We start from the raw sequence: 12,535 nt of genomic DNA on the forward strand, positions 1-12,535 counted from the left end.
AAGGAAGTCAGATTAGCCTCAACCAGAGCCAGGGCCTTTTCAACACTGGCCCTGGCCTGGTGGAACGCTCTGTCTCATGAGACCAGGGCCCTGCAGGATCTGATTTCTTTCCACAGGACCTGTAAGACAGAGCTGTTCCGCCTGGCTTTTGACTTGGAATCAACTTGATTCACTCCCCCTCTTTCTTTTTTTCCTTTTTCCTTCTGTGATGGAACTCCTACTTGGGGACTTCCCCGGCTTTTTTCTTGCCCACGTGGGACCAGTCTGGACAGTTAGCCTTGGTGAAGACTTGACGTTTTCATCCCCAAAAAAGTTCTTGAGTTTCTGCTGAAATGAGGCTGCATTTTAATGTTGTATTTTAATCTTGATTTTTAAGTTGTACAGTGGTACCTCGGGTTACATACGCTTCAGCTTACATACGCTTCAGCTTACATACGCTTCAGGTTACAGACTCCGCTAACCCAGAAATAGTACCTCGGGTTAAGAACTTTGCTTCAGGATGAGAACAGAAATCATGCTCCGGCGGCGCGGCAGCAGCGGGAGGCCCCATTAGCTAAAATGGTGCTTCAGGTTAAGAACAGTTTCAGGTTAAGAACGGACCTCCAGAACAAATTAAGTACTTAACCCGAGGTACCACTGTATTTCAATCCATCGTTTTATATCTGGTGTTACCCACCTTGGCTGGGGAGGGCGGGGTATAAATAAAATTTATTCTTCTTATTATTATTAAACTGGGAAGGGTAGCTGACGCCACAGAAGACAGAATCAGGATTCAAGGTGACCTTCAAGAGTGACAAATGTCAGAGTCTACTCTTAAACAGAAAAAAACCAACTGCACAGGTATAAAATTGGTGACACCTGGCTTTATAGTAGTACACGTTGAAAGGATCTGGGGGTCTTGGAGGACCACGAGCTTCACATGAGTCCACAGTGTGATGCAGCAGCAACAAAACCCTAATGTTATTCTAGTGGGCATCAACAGAAGTCTAGTTTCCCGATCAAGGGATGTCATAGTCCCGCTATATTCTGCCTTGGTCAGACCACACCTGGAATACTGTGTCCAATGGCACCACAATTTAAGAAGGATGTTGACCAGCTGGAAGGTGGGCAGAGGAGGGTGGCTGAGGTGACCAAGGGCCTGGAAACCAAGCCTGATGAGGAACGGTTGAAGGATCTGGGAATGTTTAGCCTGGAAAAGAGGAGATATGAGAGCCCTCTTCAAGTATCTACAGGGCTGCCACATGGAAGATGGAGCAAGTTTGTTTCCTCCTGGTCTGGAGGGGAGGACTTGAACACGTGGCTTCAAGTTACATGAAAGAAGACTCCAGGAAGAACTTTCTGACGGCAAGAGCTGTTCAACAGTGGAACGGACATCCTCGGAAGATGGTGGAAGATGGAGGTTTCTGCTTTGCAGGTTGTACTAAATGAGACATGTAAAGGTAAAGGTAAAGGGACCCCTGACCATTAGGTCCAGTTGTGGCCGACTCTGGGGTTGCGGGGCTCATCTCGCTTTATTGGCCGAGGGTGCCAGCGTACAGCTTCCGGGTCATGTGGCCAGCAGGACTAAGCCACTTCTGGCGAACCAGAGCAGCGCACGGAAACACCGTTTACCTTCCCGCCAGAGCGGTACCTATTTATCTACTTGCACTTTGACGTGCTTTGGAACTGCTAGGTTGGCAGGAGCAGGGACCGAGCAACGGGAGCTCACCCCGTCACGGGGATTCGAACCGCCAACCTTCTGATCGGCAAGTCCTAGGCTCTGTGGTTTAACCCACGGCGCCACCCGCCTTGTACTAGAGACCAATTGGGGTCTCTCTTAAGCCGAGAGAGAGAGAGAAAGATCAAGTACCCTCAGTGTGGTATAGACAGCCCAATGGCTTGACTCTGTACCCATAGAAGAAGGCAGTCTGCTTTGTTTGTTTGCAATGATTAAATAGACTATAGTTTCTCTTGCAAACAAAAAAACAGTATGTTTTATCATCACAACAACCTTGTGAGCTAGGCTTCATTCTGCAGGGTGGTCGCTTTTCCCAAACTGAGAATTTTCCGGACATTTCCCCAAGCCGTTAATTTTTCTGGAGGAGGGGGGAGGAATCAATGTCATAATTAACAAAGAATGGGTTCCAACAGCACAAACAATAATACACAAAGCCTTTCCCCCCTTACCCATAGTTTTTAGCTTTGTTTACAAAATGCAAGTAAAGTAAACATGCTAAATTAGATGGCTCTCTAGGGCATCAGAAAATGTCTCGATGCAAGCTGAATTTTTTCCGACGCTAATTGCCCAGACAAAAAACTAATTCAGCTTTTTTAGGGGATTGGGGGAGAGAAGCCATATTACAGGGCAGATTAGACTACTTTGAGAGCCGGGCTCAGCCAAGATCACCTAGCAAAGGGATAGGTAAAAGGTAAAGGGACCCCTGACCATTAGGTCCAGTCGTGGCCGACTCTGGGGTTGCGGCGCTCATCTCGCTTTACTGGCTGAGGGAGCCGGCGTACAGCTTCCGGGTCATATGGCCAGCAGGACTAAGCCACTTCTGGCGAACCAGAGCAGCGCACAGAATCGTCGTTTCCCTTCCCGCCGGAGTGGTACCTATTTATCTACTTGCGCTTTGACATGCTTTCGAACTGCTAGGTGGGCAGGAGCAGGGACCGAGCAACGGGAGCTCACCCCGTCGTTGCAGGGATTCGAACCGTCGACCTTCTGATCGGCAAGTCCTAGGCTCTGTGGTTTAATCCACAGCGCCACCCGCGTACCAGCGAAGGGATCTTCATACCTAAATGAAGATTTGAACCCAGGCCCTGGCCTACTGCCCTAACCATTGTCTGAGACAGTGCATAGTAATCCGAGGAAATCCAAGATTGCTCAAGCAAATGAGCCAAAGCCTATGCTAATGGAAGGTGAAAGGATGGGATTGCTTTCGCCAAGACGAAGGTCACGTGGTCCCCCCAAAAGTTGGTTATATTGTTTATGTATTGCTGCCACTGCAGCCAGAATTCTGTATGCACAGAAATGGGTACTAGTTGCAACGAAAGAGGACTTTAAAATGATTGGACTACAGTGGTACCTCGGAAGACGAATGGAATCCATTCTGGAAGTCCGTTTGACTTCCAAAATGTTTGGAAATCAAGGTGCGGCTTCCGATTGGCTGCAGGAGGCAGAGCTGGCAATGAGCCCAACCGGAAGGCAACGGAGGAAGGTGAACGATACTAGAAGACATCTGAAGGCAGCCCTGTTTAGGGAAGCTTTTAATGTTTGATGGATTACTGTATTTAAATATTTTGTTGGAAGCCGCCCAGAGTGGCTGGGGAAGCCCAGCCAGATGGGCGGGGTATAAATTATTATTATTGTTGTTGTTGTTATGTCATGTTATTATTTTATCAGGCTGCATGCTCATGGAACAGATTGTCCGGGAGCAAGCTAAGATTCTAGTCCAGGGGTCAGCAAACTTTTTCAGCAGGGGGCCGGTCCACTGTCCCATAGACCTTGTGGGGGGCCAGACTATATTTTTTTGGAGGGGGGGAATGAACGAATTCCTATGCACCCCAAATAACCCAGAGGTGCGTTTTAAATAAAAGCACACATTCCACTCATGTATAAAGACCAGGCAGGCCCCACAAATAACCCAGAGATGCATTTTAAATAAAAGGACACATTCTACTCATGTGAAAACACGCTGATTCCCGGATCGTCTGCGGGCCGGATTGAGAAGGCGATTGGGCCAGATCCGGCCCCCGGGCCTTAGTTTGCCTACCTATGTTTTAGTCCTCATGAGTGATTCAGAAGCTGTCTTAGACCGAGTCAGATTGTTGGTCCTGGTGACTGCTTTCTAGAGATGCGGAGATGAAAATCGCTACCTCTTGAGTCACACACACACACACACACACACACACACACACACACACACTGGGCTATGCCCCTCTTCCAGTTTGATCCGCAATGGCACTCCACACATGGGCGCCTCGTCATGTGCGAATCTCCCCACTCTTGTCACCCTGGACATGTGGGGCGTTTGGCGGTCAGAGCAGGAGCGCAGGAATGTCCTCGGAGCTCCTTTCTCCCCCCACGAACTTTGCTCCTGATGTGCAACCCATTTTAACGCCCCTCATCAGAAGCAGGGAACCCCACACCATCCTCATCAAACCCCCAACCTCTCCTCCCCCCCCCCAACTCAACAAGAACGCGCCCCCGAAACAAAACTAGTCGGTGTCGCAAACCATAGAAGGCAACGCCTCGGTCCTCCCCAATAAAATATTTGAGGGTGCCGGGGGGGCCCAAAGTTAACGGGGATTGCCGTTCCAGTGATGCGCGTGCACCATATCACGCAGGGCGGGGCTTAACTGCCCCCCCAAATATTTTATTCAAGTTGCAAACAGAACCGTTCTCACATATACAACTCTCGGGGAACCGGGGGAGGTGTCACCCATTTTGCAAACCTCTCCCAGCAGCACCGAGGGGGGCAGGCATGCCAGAGGCCCTCGGAGTAACATGTGAGAAAGCTTAACCCACCCCCTCCTAAAAATTAGCAGGGGGAGGAAGCATGAAGAGGAACAAAGAGACGCCTCTGGATCTGCTTTGCCCAGCTATGCGCTGCGTTTGTCTGCTCCAGGGCTCGGGGGCGCGCGAACCGGGGCCACCACGGGGAATGGGGGTGTGGGTGCGGCACCCCCAGAGCAATCTAAGGTAGGCAGGGCATGCAGGAACTCCACGCAAGCGAGCAACACAAACACACGCACACGCCGGCACAAGAGTTCCCCGCGCAATGAATGGGAGCCGTGCGCCAGGGCGCACGACGAGCATCCAGATGGACTTGCACGGGGGAAGCGGTTGTGTCCCGCCACATCCCCATTCGAAATCTCCGCTTAGGTCTCCGCGATCACGCCCGGAAGAGAGAGAACCGAATCTACCTCCTTGTCAATGGTGCGGGGAGGGAGAGGACGAGAGAGGGAGGCTGGCTTTTAAAAAAATAAAATTAATTTTTTTTTGAAAGCAGACAGCCTCACTCCTGCGATCCGGGACAAGACGACGGAAAATTCCGCTTTCGAGCCCGAGGTTTCTTTTTCAGGTGTCCGTGGGAAACTCTTTCGAAGCCCCCTTACAAAGTTTTGAGTAGTTGGGGGGTGGGAGAATTGTGCTTTCTTGTCATTCCCCAAAGCACCCCCAACTCATCCCCCAAAAGTGGAGAGAACGGGATCTCGAGGGCGGGGGTCTCTTGGGTTGCTATCCTTCTGGGTGGGATCGAGGAAGAAAGACTATGGGCTGAGGAATGTCAGAAGTGAACAAAGAAAACGGGGGGGGGGCGCAGAGAGAAGGGAGAGGGGCGACAAAGGACGGCGCAGCAAAAGCTGCAAAGGAAACCCACCCGCCCCATTTGCAAAAGTCACTGGAATAGTTTTCCTGGCGGGTGTCCGTCCCGTCCCCCCTCCGCCGCCAACAACCCCCCCCCTAACAAAAAAAACCATTGCAATAATCTGGAGCGATGTTTTAAACAAAAAGAATAGATAGAAGTTTTACAGATACCTTCTTGGTCCTGGAATTCCAAAGATGAGCCGTGGATTTCTTTGTTTAAGTTCTGAGCCGGGCAGGAGAGGGGGGAAAGGGGGGAATCGCAGCCTTTTTGGAGAAAAGGAGGAGAGAGACCTCCAAATCGGGCAGGGGGAGGTCCTTGCAGCTTGAGAAGGGGTGCCGGGTGGGGAGGAGGGAGAAGAGGAGGGGGCAGAGAGGGAGGAAGGCTGCATTCTTCAGCCAAAAGTTTTTAACTTCAAGGCTTGGTTGAAGGCACTGGGGGGGCATAAGGTGGAGGGGTTTAGCCGGTGGTTGTGGGCTTTCAAAAGCAGGGGCTGCCATCTCCCTAATGTCTTCTTGGCCCCCTGGTTCTGTTGGGCCTGGAGACCCCGGAAAGCCGTCTGCCTCCTTCCCTCCTTCACCCCCCCCCAATTTCCCCTCCCCATGACAGCTCCTCGACTCCCAGGCGTGAAAGGCTGTGGGTGGCAGAGGGGGAAAATTAATAACACATCCCTCGACTTCAAAGGGCCTTGCAGTGGGAAGAAGGAGAGAGGAATGAATGAAAGACAGAGAGAAAGCCAATTTGGCCTGTCTATTGTTCCCCTTAAATGGGTAAAGGGAAAGTCTGGTGGGCGGTGGCGAAACCCCCACCGCCTGCCTGCGCTCCCAAGGCCGGAGAGGAGGTTTTTCCTAAGCAGTTGGGAACTTTTCATGGGCGCCAGCCTCAGGGTTCCACAAAGCTCTTCATCAGGCGAAAGCGTTTTGTGAAACCGGGTAGTTTGTGCACTCTGCCGCCGACCTACATAAAAAAGGTAAAGGGACCCCGACCATTAGGTCCAGTCGTGACGGACTCTGGGGTTGCGGCGCTCATCTCGCTTTATTGTCCAAGGGCGCCGGGGTACAGCTTCCGGGTCATGGGGCCAGCAGGACTAAGCCACTTCTGGTGAACCAGAGCAGCGGACGGAAACGCCGTTTACCTTCCCACCGGAGTGGTACCTATTTATCTACTTGCACTTTGACGTGCTTTTGAACTGCTATGTTGGCAGGAGCAGGGACTGAACAACGGGAGCTCACTCCGTCGCGGGGACTCGAACTGCCGATCTTCTGATCGGCAAGTCCTAGGCTCTGTGGTTTAACCCACAGCGCCACCCCCGTCCCTTAAGTTTGCGCACTCTGCCACTGACCTACATAGACTGGCATTAAACAATACCTGGAGGAACGAGGAGGAGCAGCTCTCCCTATGAGCTATGATATGTGTTCCCTAAAAACAAAGCAGTTTTCTAGTCCTCATGGGTCTGAATCGAAGCGCCTAAACGGGAACAGTATGCTAAGTCGGGTCACTGGTTCCAGGACTGCCTACGAGGGTTTCCCAAACTTGTCTAAGAGGGTTTTGTAAACTTGGGTCTCAGCTGTTTTCGGACCACAGTTCCCAGCGTCCCTGGTCCCTGGTTCTGCTAGCTAGGGATAAGGGGACTTGTAGTTCCCAAAAACAACTGGACCCCCAAGTTTGGGAAACTCTTGTCTACAACAACTGGCACAACAGTGCTGTAGGACTGAGTGTTAGAGGCCATGGGGAACCCTGAACTTTAGCTGTCCAAAGTCTGCCGCGGTTTGCATGCAGTCGCCGGCATTGCCAGTGACATAGCGTGGGTTGCTAGTGCCTGTTGGGTTGACATAGCGTGGGTTGCCAGTGCCCAGGAGCCAGATTTGGCTGAGATTCTGCCATTCCGGGGAGGTTGGACTAGAGAACTCTTTATGCCCCTTCCATCTCCGTGATTCTATGATGGGAGGAAAATCTGATACAATTTGCATCCCATACAGGACGCGGGTGGCGCTGGGACGCGGGTGGTGTTGTGGGTTAAACCACAGAGCCTAGGACTTGACGATCAGAAGGTCGGCGGTTCGAATCCCTGCGACGGGGTGAGCTCCCATTGCTCGGTCCCTGCTCCTGCCAACCTAGCAGTTCAAAAGCACGTCAAAGTGCAAGTAGATAAATAGGTACCGCTCCAGCGGGAAGGTAAACGGCGTTTCGGTGCGCTGCTCTGGTTTGCCAGAAGTGGCTTAGTCATGCTGGCCACATGACCCGGAAGCTGTACGCCGGCTCCCTCGGCCAGTAAAGTGAGATGAGCGTCGCAACCCCAGAGTCGGCCACAACTGGTCAGGGGTCCCTTTACCTTTTTACAGTTTGCTTGCATTTTCTAAAACCCCATGCGAACAAAAATTCAGCCATGGTTTTTTTTCCTAATTCCGCCTTTCCCGAATTTTGCAATTCAGGTCTCAAAGCCAAGCCGTGGGTCCCTAATTTGCAGAAAGATGTGGGAAGCCGAAGCCAGAATCCCTGGGAGAAATCCTGAAATGGACATATTTGCCTGAACATGTAGATGGCAGAATGGTACGATCGGCTGCTCTGCCACATGGGGAGAAAGAGTTGGTTTTTGGGGGGGAAGCTTGGAGCAAAGGAAAAGTTTGTGTTCAGGCTCCTTCTCTCTTTGCTAGACGCAGTTGGGCAGATGGAAGGCAAGCCAGGCTCTCGCATGCTTTCAGCCGCAGCCCCAAATCCCCTGCTTCCTGAAAGAATCAGGAATTAAGACTCATTTCCCTCGACGCAATCACCATTGCAAGGAGGTAGTCCTGGGTGCAACATGCTTCAGATAAAGACCTTCTTTTTGGGGGGAGCAGGGAGGGGTGACGCAGAACGAGTTGCACGCAGAAAGCCATGGGTGCACTCTGAGGAGCCGACAGACAGGGGTTGAGCATGCCGTACGTCTAAAGCACATCACTTCCCACCAAATAACGCTGGGAACTGTAGTTCAGCCCTCACCGAGTTACAATTTAACAAACGGCTGGACCTAACGGTCAGGGGTAAAGGTAAAGGGACCCCTGACCATTAGGTCCAGTCGTGGCCGACTCTGGGGTTGCGGCGCTCATCTCGCTTTATTGGCCGAGGGAGCCGGCGTACAGCTTCCGGGTCATGTGGCCAGCAGGACTAAGCGGCTTCTGGCGAACCAGAGCAGCGCATGGAAACGCCGTTTACCTTCTCACCGGAGTGGTACCTATTTATCTACTTGCACTTGGATGTGCTTTCGAACAGAAGGTTGGCAGGAGCAGGGACAGAGCAATGGGAGCTCACTCCATCGCGGGGATTCGAACCGCCAACCTTCTGATCGGCAAGCCCTAGGCTCTGTGGTTTAACCCACAGTGCCACCCACGTCCCGTCTTGGTGTGATAGTCTGTTGCTTCTGGGGACAATCCATGTGCTGGTGTCAAGAATCTTGTGTTGCGTTTGTTTTACCCATGCACATCGATGCACTTTGGTTAACCTCCACAAGAAAAGGATTACCCTACATCCAAGACGCAGGATACCAAAGGGGAGTTTCCCTCTCCTGTGTACGTCTGTTTAACTCAATCAACATTGCAACACAGCCGATAATTTTATTACCCCATTCCTCCGTCGCGGGACCCCCCAGGGCAGCAAACACGTGGTTCCCAGGTCTCCCATCCAGGAACCAACCCATCTGGGACCTTCAGACCAAGAAACCAGAGGCCTTTCTCTTGGGTATTGTCAGCCAATTGGTGCCAAAGAAGGATAGAACATTCTTTATGTACGCTACAACAGCAGCAAGAATACTTATCGCGAAGTATTGGAAGACACAAGACCTACCCACCCTGGAAGAATGGCAGATGAAGGTGATAGACTATATGGGACTGGCAGAAATGACTGGCAGAATCCGAGACCAGGGGAGAGAGACAGCGGAAGAAGATTGGAAGAAATTTAAGGACTATCTTAAGAAACATTGCAAAATTAATGAATGTTAGAATGACGCTGGTTTAGAATTTACGTGGTTTCCAGCTGTAATGGATAGGCAAAAAGAAAAGAAAGGTTAAAAATTAAATGAAAATTAAGGGAAAGGATTTGCTGAATTAATAAATTAGAAATTGGAATACAGAAAGGGGAGGTATGAGAAAGTCGGGGAAGTAAGTTATAAGAAAATAAGGGATTGAAAGTATACTTGTTTTTACTCTTGTCTGTTTGTATTTTTGTTTTGTTTTGTTTTTATATAATTTTTGAAACTTTAATAAAAATCTTTTTTAAAAAAATAATAATCTGGGACCTTCAGACCAGATCCTGCGACCAGGATCCTGCGAGGCCCCGAGTGTTGCACAATGCAGGGGGACACAGAACTATGAACATCTCAGCTGCAAAATCTCCCCCTCCTCCTCTCCCCCGGCCTCCTCCATCAAGCACCATCAATCCAGGCTGTTCCACATTAATCTAGCATGAGGTCACTGCTTGGAGAGTCGGAGGGAGCCTGTCTGCGCAGCCTGTCGCTTTCGGGGTCTTTTGCTTTTCCTGTTGGACACAAGGAGAGACTTTGCCTGCTGCTCGCAGGAAGTCGGATTCCACTGAGCTGGAGAGGGAGCAGCAACATTCGGTCGGGATCCTGTCTGCCGCCCCGTGAAGCAGGGATGGGTCTAAGTTCACAAAGGTCCCATCGGCAATTCTGCCCACGGATCTTCCAAGACGTTGCGAGCCTGAAGATGAAGGTGAATCAGCATCTGTGCAAATACAGTGGTGGTTGTTGTTGTTGTTTAGTCGTTTAGTCGTGTCCGACTCTTCGTGACCCCCTGGACCAGAGCACGCCAGGCCCTCCTGTCTTCCACTGCCTCCCGCAGTTTGGTCAAACTCATGCTGGTAGCTTCCAGAACACTATCCAACCATCTCGTCCTGTTGTCCCCTTCTCCTTGTGCCCTCCATCTTTCCCAACATCAGGGTTTTTTCCAGGGTGTCCTCTCTTCTCATGAGGTGGCCAAGTATTGGAGCCTCAGCTTCACTATCTGTCCTTCCAGAGGGCTGATTTCCTTCAGAATGGAGGGTTTGATCTTCTTGCAGTCCATGGGACTCTCAAGAGTCTCCTCCAGCACCATAATTCAAAAGCATCAATTCTTTGGCGATCAGCCTTCTTTATGGTCCAGCTCTCACTTCCATACATCACTACTGGGAAAACCATAGCTTTTACTATACGGACCTTTGTTGGCAAGGTGATGTCTCTACTTTACAGTGGTAAATACAGTGGTACCTCAGGTTAAGTACTTAATTTGTTCTGGAGGTCCGTTCTTAACCTGAAACTGTTCTTAACCTGAAGCACCACTTTAGCTAATGGGGCCTCCCGCTGCCGCCGGAGCACGATTTCTGTTCTCATCCTGAAGCAAAGTTCTTAACCCGAGGTACTATTTCTGGGTTAGCGGAGTGTGTAACCTGAAGCGTCTGTAACCCAAGGTACCACTGTAGTGCCCATTTCTGTGTCTATGTAACATGCATGGGGAGCCTTAGGACCACTGTAGAGTTTCAAACTTAAAGTCTGCAACAAGTTACAGAACCAGAAAAGGCATTGTACAGAGCCATAGCTCAGTGGGGGTTGGACTATAATAATAATAATAATAATAATAATAATAATAATAATAATAATAATAATAATTCATTGTTTATACCCTACCCATCTGGCTGGGTTACCCCAGCCACTCTAGGCGGCTCCCAACAGAATACTAAAAACACAATAAAACATCAAACATTAAAAACCTCCTTAAACAGGGTTGCCTTCAGATGTCATCTAAAAGTCAGATACAGTGGCACCTTGGTTCTCGAACTTAATCCGTTCCAGGAGTCTGTTCGACTCCCAAAATGGTTCGAAAATCAAGGCGTGGCTTTCGATTGGCTGCAGGAACGTCGGACATTCGGCTTCCGAAAAACGTTCGCAAACTGGAACACTTACTTCCAAGTTTGTGGCATTTGGGAGCCAATTTCTTCGGGAGCCAAGCTGTTTGGGTACCAAGGTACCACTGTCAATTTTTATTCCCTTGACATCTGATGGGAGGGCGTTCCAAGAAGGCCCTCTGCCTGGTTTCCTGTAACCTCACTTCTTGCAGGGAGGGAACCACCAGAAGGCCCTCGGAGCTGGACCTCAGTGTCCGGGCTGGAAGATGGGGGGAAACGCTCCTTCAGGTACCCTGGGCCATTTAGGGCTTGAAAGTTCAGCACCATCACTTTGAATTGTGCTCGGAAATGTCCTGGGAGCCAATGGAGGTCTTTCAGGACCGGTGTTATATGGTCTCGGTGGCCACTCTCAGTTACCAGTCTAGCTGCCGCATTCTGGATTAGTGGTACTTGTTCTATACATTTTTTGCTGTTTCTACTGGAGTTAAGTACCACTGGTGCATCATTTTCATATATAATTCTTGGTTCTCAAAGGCCTTGGTACTCAGGCAACTTGGAACCCAAACACTGCAAAACCGGAAGTAAGTTTTCCGGTTTGCAAACGTTGTTCGGAAGCCGAATGTGCTCCGTTTTGAGTGTTACGCTTCCGATTTGAGTGTTACGCTGTGGTCTGTCTCTTTTTGCTATTGATTTTGCGTTTTGGTTTCTGCAGCTTTTTCGTTTTGTTTTTGTGACTGTGTGAAACCCAGTTCAGCTACCGACTGATTGATTGTGTGACTGCAGTACATCAATCATTGCTTCCATTTCATGGATCAGTGGTCTCGTTAGATAGTAAAATTCATGTTAAACGGCTGTTTTAGCAGTTCTTTAGAAAAGCCTGGAACGGATTAATCCATTTTGCATGACTTTCTATGGGAAAGCGTGCCTTGGTTTTGGAACGCTTTGCTTTTGGAACGGACTTCCAGAACGGATTAATTTTGAGAACCAAGGTACCACTGTAGTTTTCTTTAATTGAGGAACATGCCATAAATTTCAGGTCTGTTTTCCATAGCTTCGTGTGAGAGGCATTTCTGAAGGAATCCAGATTTTGCTGCTGCTTAAATTCACGGGGGGACGCGGGTGGCGCTGTGGGTTAAACCACAGAGCCTAGGACTTGCCGATCAGAAGGTCAGCGGTTCAAATCCCCACGACGGGGTGAGCTCCCGTTGCTCGGTCCCTGCTCCTGCCAACCTAGCAGTACGAAAGCACGTCAAAGTGCAAGTAGATAAATAGGTACCACTCCGGCGGGAAGGTAAACGGTGTTTCCGTGCACTGCT

The 12,535-nt window shown here is 50.1% G+C and overlaps 1 protein-coding gene across 6 annotated transcripts in view; it reads right to left on the bottom strand.

Moving 5' to 3' along the window:
- Positions 1-5,619, bottom strand: part of FBN3 (fibrillin 3) — a 166,181-nt gene extending 160,562 nt beyond the window's left edge. For all 6 annotated transcript variants that reach the window (XM_053372339.1, XM_053372342.1, XM_053372340.1 and 3 more), the window contains exon 1: positions 5,522-5,619. The gene's annotated coding sequence lies outside the window, so the exon portion shown is untranslated. The remainder of the gene's footprint in view (positions 1-5,521) is intronic.
- Positions 5,620-12,535: the final 6,916 nt, after the last annotated feature.

This window comes from Podarcis raffonei, chromosome 18, assembly GCF_027172205.1.
Source record: "Podarcis raffonei isolate rPodRaf1 chromosome 18, rPodRaf1.pri, whole genome shotgun sequence".
In the NCBI taxonomy this organism is placed as follows: Eukaryota; Metazoa; Chordata; class Lepidosauria; order Squamata; family Lacertidae; genus Podarcis; species Podarcis raffonei.